Here is a 17,485-nt window from a genome sequence, read left to right on the forward strand (position 1 = left end):
TAGACTTGGCCTATTGTGGTTGTGACATCAACAGCCTGGCCAATCCTGGCTCCAGAAACAGCTCTTCTTTCTCCCAGGTAGAGACCCCTTGCTTTTCTAACCACCTGTCCTTTCCCAACAACGCAAAAGCAGGGAACCTCAGTCCCAGCACAGTCCCCATATCTAAATATGGAAGGGAGATGATGCCATTGTTTTTGAATTTCACTAAGCAAATGCTATTGCTGCCACAGCAAGAATGATGCAGGTCAGGCACGAAAAAGACCTGCCTGATGGTGAATTCATGACCAGGTTCTTATGAAGAAATTGCTAAAAGACTGTTTCTCATTATTGTTAAACATATGGTAGAGAAATTAACTCTCTGAGAATGAAATAAGTGCCATTACAGAGCATACCTGAATGAACAATGCTGGTGCCCAGAAAGAGAGAGAATGGAGAGAAATTCCAGGTGCTTATTCCAAGGCAAAATCACTAATGGTAATACCAATAATAGTTAATAATTTGCATAATGTGTCAAACTTTTAAAAAGTATTTTCACATCTGTTATTGCTTCTTAACATCAAAACAACCTAATGAAATTAGGTACAGCTTGTTTAACAAAGCTCTATTCTATAGATGAGAAAACTGAACCTGAAAAGAATTTGTCCTAAGTTCACCCATCTAGTCAGTCAATGCCTGAGATAGTTTCCCTTATTCTCTCCTTTCCCTTCTTCCCTTCTTTCTTTTCCTTGCTTTCTTCCTCCCTCTCTTCTTTTTTTCTCTTCTACCTTTTCTTTTTTCTTCCTTACCACACTCCCTCTCTTCTTCCTTCTTTCTTCCCTCTCTTCCTTTCTTCCTTCCTTCCTTTCCCTCCTTCCTTCCTTTCTCTTCCTTCCTTCCTTCCTTCCTTCCTTCCTTCCTTCCTTCCTTCCTTCCTTCATTCCTTCCTTCCTTCCTTCCTTCCTTCTTTCCTTTATTCTTTTTTTTCCTTCCCAGACATAACCCCTGCCTCAAAGAAGTAGCATTCTAGGTCACACTTGTCATATGAAAGTTGTCAGATGAAATTCTGGACTTTCAGAGCTGGGTTTGTTACCAGTGCTACCAGAGCCTAATTTGATTTTATATTAGATATTGACAGAGGGAAAACTTTATGATCACCTCATTCTTGCTCTGGGGCCAAAGCTCCCTACTAAAGTCCCTCAAAACAAGCAGAAGCAGGTACATAGCCCAGGTGGAAAATATCACCCAAAGAGTGGGTGATTGGGGAGGGGGAAAGAGAGAGAAAGACATAGAGACCGACAGACAGACTTAGAGAGTCAGAGATTTGGAGATGGAGACAGAGAAAAAACAAGAAAAACAATAGAAAATGAGGCTTCCCTCTCTCTACCTTGATACCAGAAAACAAAATCTCCCTTAGTTTTCCATCTCCACTCTAATCTCCCTGAGCTTACCTCAGAAAACATTTGTGAAAGTGTAAAATGTAGCTTCAAGGGAGTAGTTTGGCACTTAATTTTTATGCTTTTGTTAAATGTCACATAAAAGCAGAGTTTTATGAATGAAGTAGGCTAGCTACCAGAGTTGTATAGTCCAGGGCGGGCCTAGGCAAGTGAGACCAATGAGTCAGCCCCTACAGTTGGGCAAAGATTACTGAGAGTGTAGGGATTTAACTGGAAGAAATCTTAGAGATCACCTAATGCAAAGGCTCTTAACCTTCAATGATCAACCCCTTTAGCAGTCTGGTAAAACCTATGGAATCTCTTTTAAAATAATTTTCTTAATTCACAAAACAAAATACACAGGAATGCAAAAGGAAATAAATTATACTGAAATATTTATCAAATTAATATAAAATATAATAAATATAAAAAATGCACCCCAGGTTAAGAATCCTTGATCTAGTTCAGCCCTATCATTTGACAAAAGAAGAAACTGAGCCCCCAGTTTAGTTAACTTGGAAAAGTAAATAGGAAAGCCAGAATTTGAATTCAGGTCCATAGGTCTTGACGCTATATCATGGCAGTGTCACACAAAACAACACAGAATCCAAACCCACAGGTCACAGCACTGTTGTACTGTAGTAAATTGTTTAACTGGCCTCCATCTCAAACCTGATATCTAGTACCTATATTCAAAATTCTTAACGGTTTTTACAAATAGTTTATGAACAGAAACTCTCCCTATTGAAAAACGTATACACACTCTCTCTTTGTCCTCAATTCCCTTTTCTGATCTTCTTTTCTCACTAAGCTAAGAGAGTGCCAAGTGTTCACTTGGAGCAGCTCCAGTCTAGAGGCAGAGCCCTCTGAAAACAAAGACAAGTTAGAAATAGAAGAGAGGTTGTCTACGCAATTACTTTTAAGCCTGCTATCTGTGTCTTTTTCTTTGTGGCATACTTTTATTTATTTTAAAAATGAACTTGTTTTAGTATGGATTGTAATATCACCAGCAACTAATGTAAACATTTCTATACACAAAGGTAGCCAGAGAATGGCATTGTACATGAAATCACAAAACCACTACAGACAGCTTAAAGCTTTTAATATAAATTAAATTTAACAGGTTAGTGACAACATAGCTTTGCTTATCTATGACCCATTCTGAGTTTCTCTCTGGTCTCCTCTGCTGTTTTTTTTTTTTTTTTAATGGTTGATGCTTTTTTCTTTCCTCTTTTTCCTTTTTGGTATTGTTATTACTACCCCCTCATTCAGCTCCTCCACCAACTTTACTTTTCCTGCCCCACCACATAAAAGCCTCTCCCTGTAACAAAAGGATAGTCAAACAAAACAAATTTGTGATGATAATGCATGGCAATGTATATCTTTTTCTGCTAGATGGGAAGTCTAGCATCTCTCTGCCAATAAAATGGGAAGCATAATTGGAGTCTCTCTGAGTTCATATCTGGCCTCAGACACTTACTAGTTGTGATCCTGGGCAAGTCACTTACCCTATTTACCTCAGTTTCCTAGAGCTGGAAAAGGAAAAAGCAAACAACTCCAGTATTTTTGCTAAGAAAACTACAAATGAGTTCAGATGCAACTGAAATGATGGAACAGCAATAACAAAATTGGTCACTGCACTGATTAGAATTCTCAAGCCTTTCAAAGTTGTTTTCTTTTGAAATTCTTTGGTCACTGTTTTAAACATAATTTACTCCCTTCAGCTCACTTTACTGCATCATTCAAATCTTCCTTGGTTTCTTGCAATGGTCCCTTAAGTCATTTCTCACTGCTCAATAATATTTCATTATATCTATCTACCAGAACTTATCCATTTTCCAAATGACACACATCTGTTTTGCTTCCATATTTTGTATATCTATTTCAGTTTTTGGAGAATACATAGTATATTGGTATTGCTAGTCAATAGACAGGTACATTCAATTTAGTTATTTTTGAAGTAGTTTCAAATTACTTTCCAGAATGTTTGGACTAATTTACAGCTCTAGCAAATTATGTATAAACATTTTTCAATTGAATGTAACCAAAATTGTTCATTTTATCCACTGCGATCTTCCCTATGTTTTGTTTGGTCAAAAACTCTTCCACTATCCATAACTGTAAAGGATATCTCCTTCCATTCTCCTCTAATCTGTTAATGATGTGATCTTTCAGATCTAAGTCAGATATGTCCATTTGGAACTCATTATAGTATATGGTGTGAGATATGGATCTAAGCCTAATTTCTTCTAGACTGCTTTACAATTTCCCCCCTATTGTTTGTCTAATAGTGAGTCCTTACCTCAGTAATTGGGAGTTCTTGGGTTTACAGTGCTCCATTGTTTCTGGATCTTGTGTGCTTAATCCATTCCATTGATCGTCTCTTCTATTTTTAACCAGTACCAAATTGATTTGATGATTACTGCTTTGTAGAATAATATAGTTTTATGGATGAGTTTATCCCACCCACATTCACTTGACTGTTTTGACTGTTAATTGTATATTTACCTACATTAGATTCTCTTATTTTTCCCCCTATTTCCTTTCAGATCCCTCTTTATAAAAAAAAAAAAAACTAAAACAAAAACCACCACCAACAATAACAAAAGAAGGATAAGCACTAATAATTTGTAATTAGAATAGTCTATTCCTCTGTCCTTCCATGCTTCACTAAGCCTATTCTTCAATTTCTGGTTCTTATTCAATTTCTCTCATTTTATTCATCTTTTAGAATCAATCTTCAAATTTTAAATTAATTTGTTTGTGATTATTTCTCCCCAATTCCATTCTTCTAATTCACTCCTTCCCCTATTCCCATCTATATTAAAGTATAATGTATTTCTGCACCAAATGTGTGTGTATGTGTGTTCAAGCATCCTTTTTCTGTTACAGATAAGAATGAGATCATGAGATATCTACTGTTCCTATTACATTCTTTGTACACTCTTCTTTAGCTTTTGGGATTTTATATTCTAAAATATCCTCTCTTTAAATAGAGTTGATATCAAGCCTTGAACAACCCTGTCTGTGGTCTTTGGTATTTGAATTCTTTTATCTTTGTTATTCACAATATTTTTCAGTTTGTCAGCTTTGGATTTTGACTGTGATATTTCCGAATGTATTCAGTTTGGGAATTGATTTACTAGTAGTTTCTTGCTATTTTCCATTTTGCCCTCTGGTTCTAAGAGATCTAAGTAATTTTCTTTTTTGGTTTCTTGAAGTTTGATATCCAGGCTTTTTTTTTTAATTTAGGTTTTCTTAGCATCTGATGATACTTAAATGATCTCTCTATTTGTTTTCCAAGTTAATTGTTTTTGATAGTATATATATTTTATCTTCTTTTTAAAATCTTTTGATTTAAATAGAGTGAAGACTCTATTTCCTATTACCTCATAGAGTTAATGAATTCTGTTTGCGCCATTCTATTTTTCATGGAATCTACTGTTTGGGGAAAGTTTTCTACTATCTATATCAATTAAATGAGGTGTTCTCATTTTATTTTTAAAAATATTTAAGGAGCAACTAAGTGGCACAGTGGCTAAAGCACCAGCCCTGAAGTCAGGAGGACCTGAATTCAAATCTGGCCTCAGACACTTAACACTTCCTAGTTGTGTGACCCTGGGCAAGTCATTTAACCCCAGGGGGAATTTAATGAAAATCAAACTAAATTTTAAAAATATTTAAATTTTAGTTTAATCTCTTTAGCCTCAAGTTCTTGGCTTGAGATTTTGTGCTCAAGATGGTTCACTCTGGCTTTCTTGGAAGGGATATGTGGGCCTTGTTTGGCTCAGTTCTCAGTGTAGTAAAAATGATACTATCACTAGTAATCTGAACTAGGTGTTTGGTATAAAGCCCCAGCCTTCTGTCTCAGTCTTTGACTTCTACCTCATTTTCCTGATAAGTCACTATAGGTTCAGGCTTCTGCTAGTTTTTTTCCCTCCTTAACTTTGCAAGATCCTCAATCAGGAGCTGAATCCATACTCCATTGTACTTTCACAGGGCCAAGTTAGATGCTGAAGATCAGCATCTTGTCCAGCTCTCCTGGTGTTCATGCTCAGGTACTGAATGGTCTATAGTTGTCTGAGAAGCACATGACCAGGCCAGGCCCTCTCCCCTTTCTCTGTGACCTAAGGAGATTAGTTTTTCCCTAAATTATGTTCTTATAAGTCAGGTTCAAAATTTGGCTTCAGGTACCCAATTACTGAATTTATCACTAGGTGTGATGCTCCTGTTCAGAATACTTCTTAGCTTCCGATCTATATGTGGGGATTATGCTAGCTCTTCTTCTTTCCCTAATTTTTCTAGCTTTTGACTTGGTTTTGGGAGTTCCTGGTAGATTTCCTAGAGAAACTGCTCTGTGTACTTCTGTTCCACCTTTGTTTTGCTTGTAATGGCTTCCTTACTTTGAGTTCCGATTCTAGCCATCTTTTGTATAGTATGTACTGAATGTGTCTTTTCAAAATGAAACTTTTTTCTTTCCTTCTTCTGTTTCTTCTCAGATGTTTTCATCGTTGGTTTTTCTGGGACTATTTTCATCTATGTGTCAGAAAGGCCCAGAGAGCTGAGCTTCTCCCACTTATATTTTTGTGATGCTATCTCAACAGCCCTACTGTAGGAGTCCCCAGGAATCCCAAATCTGTCTTTTCATTAAGTTAAAGGAATACAAGTTTCTATCTGGGAAAAGTGTGTTCTGTCTCCAGTAAAATTAGGAGAGGTGTATATCAAGGAAGCTTAAGATCCTAATGACTCACTATTAAATGCCAGAGGAACAATCTAGAAAAGTACATCTTTGGTAAACTAACTTACTCAACACATTCCATATTTGACTTGCTTTTGTACATGGACACAGTAGAAAAGTGTATTGAGTATATACCTCCAGAACCCACATCCTTCCCTACTCTCAGCTTTCTACTTAACATAGTCCCTCCTCTTCCTGGAACTTGGGAAACATTATTCCATAGCAACAAACCCACCCAACAAAGCCACAGCAAGGGCTTTGAAAGTTATTTTTGACCTGGAAAGTTCACTGTGGTTGGAGGCCATGAAAGTGAGACAATAACAGGCCTGGTATAGAATGGGCAGGAATAAAGGTCCTGCCCTTCCAGCCCCACTTACTTTGGTACTCTTCAGTTTAGCTTGGGCATAGATCATAAAAAAACAAAAGAGAGAGTAAAGAAGAAAAAGGAAGTCTTGAGAGAGGGGAAAGAAGGGATGAGAAGTTTTCTGAAGATATAATTAATTGGCTGCTGCTGCCAAACAAAAGGGCACTATGCATTATATAAGAGGTTCTTAACTTGGGGTCCATGGGCCCCAATGGGAACCATGGATAGATTCCAGGAGGGTTGTGAACGTTAATTAGAAAAAAAAATTACATTTTATTTTCACTGATATCTAATATAAATTTAGCATTTCCCTTAGTTGTGAATTTAGGCAACACTCATTATTCTGAGAAGGGGTCCATGGTTTTAACTAGAATGCCAAAGAAGTTCTTGATACAAAAAGAATAAGAATTTCTCTTCTATGTGCTAATGTAAGTTAGAAACAGAATGACTGTAGGAAGAAGACTCTGTAATTGTGGAAAAGGATAAAGATTTAGAATCATAGTACCAAAGATTTAGTCCTGTATTTGTTCATTATTACCTATGTGATCATGAGCAAATCACCTTAATTTTTTGTGCCTCTGTTTCCTCATTTGTAAAATGAGACGGTTAAAATAGAAGATCTCTAACATCCCTTCTAGTTTTAAATCTATGGTCCAATGAACTTATTTATATGTCTGTTGTTTTGGTCGTTGAGGTCAACATCACAGAGCCATTGAGAATTCCCAGCCACTACCTTTCCATCTTATACTACGTGAACTGGACCAAGAGTCTCAAATTCTAAACTCCACTAAATCAACCCATGAATGTCACTGTTAGTATTCTCAAAAAAGTTCAAACAGGGCAGCCCTCAGCTCTACCTCCTGAAGCCACTAGGGGATATCAGAGGTTGATGAAGGTCCATGCTCAAAAAAGGTCCAACAGTACCCCTTTTCCCAAAGTTGACTCCTTTTAAACCTTTCATTTGCTCCTATGTTCTCATTGCCTATCTCTCTGTATTATTATTTATTTCATCTGTTTCGGCCTCTTAAAAAAATCAGGCATATTGATGAGAGAACAACAACTATTGAGAAGCAAATGAGCATAAAGAAATGTTTCTCAGAGTGAGATAAGGAATGCTGCTTGATAAGTTGAGGGAGACGGTTCTCAGGAGCAGATACAGGAAGAAGAAAAGGCCACAAATAAATCTGGAAAGGGTTGGAGTTAGTTACAAAGTTGAAGGTTCTTTTGACTTCTAGAAATTTTATGTCCTTGTTTTATTTTGGTTATACTTTTCTTAGCTGTTTAGAATCTGCTGATTCTTAAATGTTTTCCAAGAGAATTGTTTTTTATAGTAGATATGTTATCTTCTTTTTTTTTTTTTAAGTCTTTTGACTTCATTCTAATATTATAATGTCTCATGGACTTTAGGAAAACACGACTCTTCTGGGATAAGAGACTCAAAGAATAATTGCTTCCTTAAATCCTTGCTTTGAGGCTTGGAGCCCCAGGAAAGGAGAAAAGGAAGAATAAAACTTTGAAGCATACACTGATATGAGGGAGAGAAAAGGAGGAAGAAAAGAAGAGGGAGTCTATTCTATTCTTGCTTGCAAGGAACTCCCAGCCTTAGTGCCAGAGAAAATCCTGGCAGGAAAGCTTGGACACTGGCCCACTCTCGGGGAGAAACATGGCTACCAGCAAGCTGGGTTGATATTTAGCCAGAGACACTTCAATTTATGTAACAGATGTATTCGTACAAAGGTATGGCCAAATCCATTTTTTTGTCAACTGATTCCTACTTTAAATATCCTAGGGAGGCCTGCCAGTTAAAAGAATCCTATAGTTTGTCCTTTTGCAAAATGTAAAATGAATAGGAAGGTAACTTAGTCTAATGGAAAGGGTATAGACTTTGGACACAGAAGACCTGAGTTAAAATCTCATTTTTACCATTTACTACATTATGTGACCCTGGATAAGTTGTTTAACTTCTTCTGGATCTCAGTTTTCTTATCTGAAAAATGAAGGGATTATAATCAATGGAGTATGGTTAGATTGCCAGTTGTCTTGACCGATGTCTTGAGACTTGGACTCTGATGATTCTGGAGGAGAGAGTGAGGCTTTGCACAGCCCTGACTCGTTTAAATCCAATTCACCTGCAAGTCAAGATATTACACTCCTGAGATATTATATGTCCTCTTCAAGAATGAAAGACAAACAACAATGTACTGAAATTCCTTCTAGTCCCAAATCTATGAGCCTATAGACTCATGAATAATTATAGTCTGATTTTTCAACTATCTAGGAATCTGAAATGACTCTAACACATGGTGGGCATTCTGACTTCACTTTGCCCACTCCAGCTTTAACTCAATAGTTAGCCATTTTAACTCTACACTGCTCTCTGCTCTTAAATCCCATGCCCTGTTCTTACCATTTAACTTCAGCCTTATAGTGTTCCCAGGGTCTTCCTCCTCTGTTCCCAGTCACTAGCCATTGAACAAAGCTAGAGGAAATCTCACAAACATGCTGAGTATATTACAAATCATATTATGCAATCTTTACTAAACCCTTACTGAAACAAAGACATCTTTTGATTACTCCCTAATTGATTCCCTGTCTGATTTCCCACTTAAGCTATTTCAAACCTTCTCATATCTCCTCAAAACTTCCTCTTCCTTTTGCTCCTTCCATCTCTCAACTGCCTCTTATTTAACTTTTCAGTTAGAGGCCATTCATTGTGAACTCCTCCCATTTCTTACCTTTGACATGGTCATTTTCTATACTCTCCTCTTTTCTGTCAGTCTCTGACAAAAAGATGGTCCCTCTTTTTTTTTTTTTTTTTTTGCCAAGACTATCCCTTTGTACTACATGTGTAATATAGGAGATGGCCCCCTCAGTTATCAACCTCTCTTTAATCTTCAGCCTCTCCCCATCATTTGGCTCCCTTTTTCCTAAAGTCACAATGGACTCTTCTGATTTTACCTTCTACTCATATGACCACTCATCAGCCTTTTTCAACTGGCTCATCAATCACAACACACTTAACGTAGGTGCTCTCCAAGATTCTGTCGTAGGCTCCCTTCTTCATTTTTTCTCTTGGTAATTTCATCACCTATTATCTCCATGTAGATGATTCTCAGATCCAGTTCCAGTGTCCCTTAAGCATGAGTCCCCCATCAGTGACAGAATGTGTTTTGTGAATAAGAACTATTTCATTCTTTATTTTTGAATCCCAAGAGTATTGGGTACCTGGCACATAGAAAGTACTTATTAAATAATGGCTAATGACATATGTCTACATAGTGCTTCACGGTGTGAAGATCATTTGATCCTCACAACTACTGTGAGATAGGTGTTAATAATATGTCGATCATACAGATGAGGAAACATAGACTGAGAAAGGATAGGCAACTTTACTTAGAGTCATGCAGCTAGTTAGTGTCTGAAGTAGCATTTGAATTCTGGTCTTCCTGACTCTTGTTTCAATTCTCTATTTACCTAACTGCCAATGTTGATTAATTAACTTTAGATGTAATGCTTCTTTTTAAACTTAATCTCTGAAATGACTGAGACAGTTTGATGGAAACTCTTCAAATTCCTTCCTCTACTCCTTAAAATTTTTTTTATATCACTATCACACTGTTTTCTTTTCTTCTCATTAAATGTAATTAATTCTTGTGTTCTTGGTCACATCCATCAATTTTTTTTATTATATAACTTGCCCCAGTAATCATTCTCTCTCTTAGCTTTAATCTCTTGTTCTCCACCTTTCCATTTTTTCCATCTATCCATCAATCAATATGGTTACTACTGCTGCTATTCCCCTCTTCCTCCTAACATTTAAATTGTATTTTAAATCATTCTACATATATTATCCCATTTGGTCCTCACAACAAATCTGGAATGTAGTTCCTATTATTATTCTCATTTTATAGATGAGGAAACTGAGGCAGGATTTGAATTCATTACAATACATGCTTTATCTAACAAATTATTTGTTATCTCTGCCACAGAATGTAAGCTCCTTGAGGACTGAGACTATTTTTATCTTTCTTGGCTTAGTTCTCTGCACATAGTGAGTGCTTAAAAAATGCTTGTTGCCTTGTAACCTTAATTTCATCTAGTCACGTCTCCTCTGGAAGATTTCTACACAATCATTCTTCCCCACCTTCCCCTTTTGGTCTTCAGCCTCTCCCTAACTATTGATTCTTTCCCTGCTGCCTATAAACATGCCAAAGTCTTTCCTATTCCTAAAACAAAACAAATCAAAACAAAAAGAAGTATCCTCACTTAGCTCTGCCATCTCCTGAAGTTATGATCCTATATATCTCTCATTTTCATAGCCAAACTCCTACAAAAAGTTATTTATATTCCTCACTTTGACTTCCTATTTTCTCAGTCATTTCCCTATCTTTGTAATTTAACTTCTCACTTCTCGCCAGAATTACCAATGATCTCTTAATTGCCCAATCCAATGATCTTTTCTCAGTCTCCATCTTTTATTATTATTCTTTCTTCCTAAAAAACCTTTCCTCAAGGCTTTTATAACACTGTTAGGTCTCTACCTGACCCTCAGTTTATTTTGCTAATGCATCGTCTGTGCTCCAACCCCTAACATGGGATGTACCTTAAGGCCCTTTTCTCTCTCTACACTCTCTCATTTCATGATTTCATCAGCTCCCATGAATTTACTTTTCACATTAATTCAAATCACTCCCTCCAAAGCTCCCAACCTACATTACCAACCTTTGGACATTTCAGACTGGATGAACATTAGCCACCTCATTATCTTTCCTCACAAACCCACTAGTCTTCTGAAGTTATTGTAGGTTCTTGAATTTAATTAAGTATAATAACGATAGATATTTGCATAGTCATTTAAGGTTTATAAAAACAATATAAATTACTTCTGAGGTGCACTCAATGCTTCTATTGAAGGCATCATATTTCCAATGAACCACATTTTTCCCTTAAATAATCATGTTTTAATATTTTAATTTTTCCCAGTTACATTTGTTGTGGTTCAGTGGTCTCCTACTCTACATGATTCCACTGGGGATTTTCTTGACAAAGATACTAGTGGTTTTTTGCCTTCTCTTTCTCCAGCTCATTTTACAGATGAGAAAATTGAGGCAAACAGGTTTAAGTAACTTGTTCAGTTACACAGCTTAGTGGCTGAGGCCTGATTTGAAAGGAAGAGTTTTCCTGACTCTGGGCCTCATGCTTTGTCCATTGTGTTTCTTAGTGCCCCATGACTGGCACAAAATAGAGTGAGAGGAGAACTAAGGAGAGTGAGATAAAAGTGATGGGAGAGATTTGAGGGGGAGGATTGTCTAACTGTTGTTGAGGAAGTACCATGAAGGAAGTAGCATCTGACTTGGGGCTTTAAGGAAGAGAAGGTTCTTCAACTTTTGGACAAGAAGATAGGGAGTTTATTCAAAACAAGGGGAGCCAGCATGATCATGCTAAATGGAATTGCATCTCTGGTTTCTTATTCCTACAATCAGTATAGTAGTTCTTATACTGTGACCTAATTGGAAACCTTGTTGCATTTGCGAAACAAATTTATTACTATAAAACCCTATGTATACTTGCTTTTTTATGGCATACCAAATGCTATTTTTAAATGCTTATTATTAAAAAGGGAGATTGAGTGAATCTAATTTTTTTTTTGTAAAGTAAAACAGCAATTCACTGTTTACCTTCTGTGTAGGAAAAACAACAAAAAACAAAAACCCAGATTTTCATATTTGACATTTACCTAGAGTGAAAAGTACTTGAATAATGTTTGCTTAAAATAATGTCCATCTCTCTCCTGGGTCCTGAGCTCTCTTATATGAGCCCTGCTCATCACACAAGGAGAATGAAATGTCCAAGTAATACTACCAGGAAATTTTCCCAAATGACAATCTTGGGACCACTGGTGACCTTTTCTTTCTAACTCCCTCTATCTGTCTCTATCCACAAGCTCTCTGAAGGTAGTGGAGAAACAACAAAGAACAAAATTTTAAAGTAACAGTCTAACATCAAATTTTATGTTGAAAACTGCTAGGGAACAGATTCTATCTCTATGCTGTGCATATGCAAATCCTATGCCAATGCTTTATAGCCTTTCTAAGTACCAACTCCTGCTGGCTGATTGGTAGTAGAGGGAAGGTTTGAATTCACTTCAATAGTATTTGGAATAAACCTGGAGGAGCAGGTGGATACAAGACCAGTTCTATTGGCTCCACTATTCTACCCCCAAGCTAAGACTGCATGGCCTGGGCAGGTCTGTCTCTATTCCTTTCCATTTTTTCCTCATCCTCTTCTATGCAGGTCATTCCAGAGACAGTAGAGTTAGATCCCAAATGAACTACAGAAGATATGGGATCCAATAAAAGTGTCAGAAAGGAATCTCTGTGGAATGGGATGAGTTACGGGAGGCCTGGGCCAGGGCTAGGAAAGACCACTTAATCTGGGTGAGGGATGAGCTAAGAGGCTTCAGAGCTCTAACTTCAAGACTTTAGCTTGGGGAGAGCAAGAGAGATCAGATACCTCCCATTTGTTTTCTTACAGCACCCTGGTATATCTGGCTAGAGGCCAGGACACTGGTAGCCTGTTCACAGGACTCAGAAAACAGAGGGTCCATGTTAACTTGTATTTCCTTTTCCTTAACTGAGTCAGTCTCCTACATCCTGCTCCCTGGTCTGTTTAGTCAGATGCCTGCCTGCCAGAAGGAGTACAAAGTGAGGACAGAAACTGGATCCTCTCTCCATTGACAGCAAAGTAATTCAACCTTCATTAGCACTACACACTTACTCTTACCTGTCCTGTATAGTAAGAGTCTTACCTAAGGGGAAGAGTCCCTACTAAAATACACAGGGCCTTCTTCCATGGACAGCCTTCATTATCACTATCCACTTTTTCTTACCTGTCCTGTCTGGTGAGGATCCTACCTAATGGGAAGAGTCTATACCTGGATACACTGGGACTCCCTCCAAAGATAGCAAGGTCACCAGCCTTCATTACCACTGTCCATTTCTTCAATTGTCATACATATCTGCCACATATGCATAAAGACCGAACAATTTTAAGTGCAACAAATCAGGAATATCTCCTGAGGAACAGACACCCCTCAAGCCACCAAGATGCCTGATCTGAATTTCTTCCTGCCCCTATCTCTATTTCCTTTGTGTTTAGAAAGTGAATACCAGGTTGTTGATGACCTTGCCACAGGACTCAGAAGGATATAGTACCATAAATATTAGTATTTTCCTTATCCTATTTAAGACAAACTCTCTCCAGGCTTCTTCTGTTTTCTCTTCCCATTCAATTTGTCTTATTTTCTTATCCTTCATCCTCGTTTTTTCCATTTATTCTCTACATTCTTGTGTTCATGGAAACCTGGCTCAATCTGCACGATGGGACACCTAGATAGGTAATTATTTTCCTCACATTTTCCTCCTCTCACCTTCTCCACCCAGACATCAATGAGAAGTCCTCCATACACTATATCTTCGAACTTCCCTACAGCTTTACCCACCCTTTCCTTTGCTCCAGGGTTATTGAAGAGTAAGTAACCTTTCTTGTCAAGATTGATGCCTCAACTTCCTTTCTGCTCCATGATAGAAGTCTTCTTCACTGTTACTTAGAAACTACCATTATTCTGCCACTTTCCTTTCTTGTGGGTGGTAAAGTTGATAGAAGACAGAGCCTGAAGTCAGGAAGACTCAACACTCTGTTCAAATCTAGCCTTAGACACTTAGCTAGCTATATGGTCTTAGGGTATGTCACTTGGCTCTCTTTGCCTCAGTCCCCTCATCTATCAAATGAACTGGAGAAAAGATCCACTTTAGTATCATTGCCAAAAACTACAAATAGGCTCACAAAGAATTGGACACAATTGAACAATAGTGGCTACCAAGTCACGGTCTCTCTTTCTTTAATATCTAACTTGATTTCTTTCTCCACCTCAATCCCTGCCTTTACCTCTGGGGACTTCAATATGTTACACATTGATTTGATCTCCAATGAATACTCTGTTGACTTCCCAGTTTATCAGCATACTAAGTCCTGTAAGTAATAACAGGAGCTCTGGTAGTGATAACAGTTCCCAGATCACTAGTTCTACATCTATCCCAGCTTTCAGAGTTAGCGTCTAGGGAAGAAAATCCTGTGGAGAAGGGGTGACCACCTACACCAGCTACTGATACTTACAGGTGAGGATGCCAAGCAGAGCATCCTAAGGGAAAAACATATACCAGGCAAATTAGACTACCACCATCTCCTCTTAGACTGATGACATCTCAGAATCCTGCACCCAGGAGCCCTGGCAATGGTTTCATTCCAATGCCCTCTGCCACCATCCTGGGAGGTAACGCCTGTGGACATGTAGTCTGGCAATTACCCCTGTAAATGCTATAATCACAGCTATTGAAGACCCAGAAAAAGAAGTTCTTGCCACCAAAGTCCTTGTCACTTTTCAAATTGCTCAGCACCAGAAACTGATATGATTTTATCAGTGGAAATGACATTAAATATGAGGCATTGCCATCTGCTTTGCTAAAACACCCAAAGGACCAAGGGACCTTTCCATTTGATTTCTAGCTGAAACATTCCATATGTGTTTTCTTCCTCATTAGAAGGTGAACTCTACAAGAGCAGGGACTGCCTTATCTTTGTATTTGTATAACCAGAACTGAGCCCAGTGCTTTGCACATAGTACATATTTATTAAATGTTCAGTTCATTCATTTATTCGTGATGCTTCATGAATAGAGAAGGGTCATCCATAGCTTAGATCTTACCACCCATAACTGTGATCTAGAATTCTGAAATTGTTCCCTCTGATCTGATAGGGATTAGGATCCCTATTCTTACATCTCTGCCTGTTCCTCACTCTTCCTAAACCTGTTCTTTGTCCTCACTATGACCTTCTGTCTCTCTATCCCAGCACCCCTGCTCTGGCTTCATTCTTTTTACAGATAAACCAGTTAAACCATGTGCTGTCTCCTGTCCTTGAATCACTTACCCCCTTGTCCTACTGCTGATAGCCTGCCAATTTTCAACCATGGCTGTCTACAACATCTGCCTTCTTCACTCCTACCCTCAGTGCAGGAGGAATTCCCACAACACTGCTGGCTGGGTTCACTATAAGTCATTCTGATTGTGTGGCTGTCTAAACAAAAATTCATGTTAACTTATCTGCCTCAGCTGGGACTTCACTACTGCACATCAAAACTTCTATTTATCTTTGACTATTTCTTTATTATGCTTCCTGCATCAGCTTCTCCAAACTTTCTCCTTGAGACTTCCAATGCCAGCCTCAAACTCTTGCCTCTCAACAGAAGTACAGGTCATCCATATTGTTCCATAACCATCAAACCTCTCTGCATCATCAGCTATAGTTTCCTTTACTTCAAGCTTGGAAAAGGTAACACTTCTTGCCTAGATTAACTTTCTAATTGGGAACTTGATTCCCTTTTTTCTCAACTTCTTTAGGAGCTATTCTCCTGATAATTCCTGTCTCAGATGCCATTTCTTTCCCTCCCTTCCTCCTCCACATATACACAACACATACAGAAGATACTTTCAAATCTCTCTCTCTCTCTCTCTCTCTCTCTCTCTCTCTCTCTCTCTCTCTCTCTCTCTCTCTCTCTCTCTCTCTCTCTCTCTCTCTTTTTCTCTCTCCCCCCACCTCTCCTCTCTCACCTGGTCTCTTCTTCCATTGTCTACAAACATTTCCAGATTTCTCCATCCTTAAAAAAATAAACAACCGAACTCCAGACTCTTAATTTAACCTTATGATCTCCACAAGCTATTATTGCCTATATCTTTCTACCTTTTTCATTAGCTATTCTTGGTCTTCTACAACTCATTACCTCTACTTCCTCACTACTGACTCATTTCTCAACCCCCTGCAATCTGACTTTCAAATCATCTCTCTCCAAGTTTGCATCTCTTAGATGTCTCATCTAATGTGTGTGTGTGTGTGTGTGTGTGTGTGTGTGTGTGTGTGTGTGTGTGTGTGTTTGCTGACTTCATTCTTATTTTCCTCCTTCTAGCTTTTGACACTACAAATCCTCCACTCCTCCTGGATACACACTTTCCCCTTGGCTTCTCTGACACTGGCCTTTCCTAGTTCTCTTATCTAAAAGCTCAATATGAATCAATAGTGTAATATGTAAGCCAAAAAAGCTAATAAGAACTTAGGTTGTCTGAGAGGCCCAGGATGAGGGAGGTGATAGATAGTCCTGTTGCTACTCCCATCCCTCACTCCCCAATATAGGATCACTGATTTAGGGCTGAAAAGGATGTTAAGGGCCAGCAGATCAGACCAATCCCCTTCATTTTACAGATGGGGAAACTGAGGCCCAGAGAGGTTGGGTGACTTTGTCCAAAGTCACACACATAGTAAGGGTCTGAGACAAGATTTGAATCTTCCCAAGTTCATGCCCTATCCACTACATTGTCTCTTGTCACTTTGTCAGAATCCATCTAAAGTATTGGGTTCAGTTGTAAGTGCCACAATTTAGAAAGGACACTAATAAGTCATGGAACATCCCTGTGAGTGATCAGCATTACGAAAGGTCTCCAGATTATGTCATATTGAGGATTTTTTGAATGATCTAATGATGTTTACCCTAGAGAAATACAGACATAGGCGAGACAGGGTATCTGTCTTCAAATATCTGAATGACTCACATATTGAATGAGTTGTCCTGGAGAAATCTAGACTTCTCCCTTTTCTTGTGAATTCCCTAGACAATGCAATTTCCCAAGAAATGACATTTGTTCTATCCTTGATTCAAATACAAAAATAATTCACAATCTTTATTACAAAAGAGATTGGCATTTTAAAAGGAACTGTGCAGAAAATAGGTCTTGAAAGAGTTGGAGAGAGAAGAGATTAGAAGGAAGAGAGAGAACAAGAACAGGAGAGAAGAGGAGACAAAGAGGAGAGGAGAGAAAAATAGCTGGAGAAATGAACTTGGTCCCCTAAAGAAAGACTTGA

General features: G+C 38.1%; 1 protein-coding gene across 1 annotated transcript in view; it reads right to left on the minus strand.

Annotated features, from left to right (window-relative positions):
* Positions 1-17,485, minus strand: part of SDK2 (sidekick cell adhesion molecule 2) — a 426,366-nt gene that overhangs the window by 332,781 nt on the left and 76,100 nt on the right.

Source organism: Sminthopsis crassicaudata, chromosome 4, assembly GCF_048593235.1.
Source record: "Sminthopsis crassicaudata isolate SCR6 chromosome 4, ASM4859323v1, whole genome shotgun sequence".
Classification (NCBI taxonomy): Eukaryota; Metazoa; Chordata; class Mammalia; order Dasyuromorphia; family Dasyuridae; genus Sminthopsis; species Sminthopsis crassicaudata.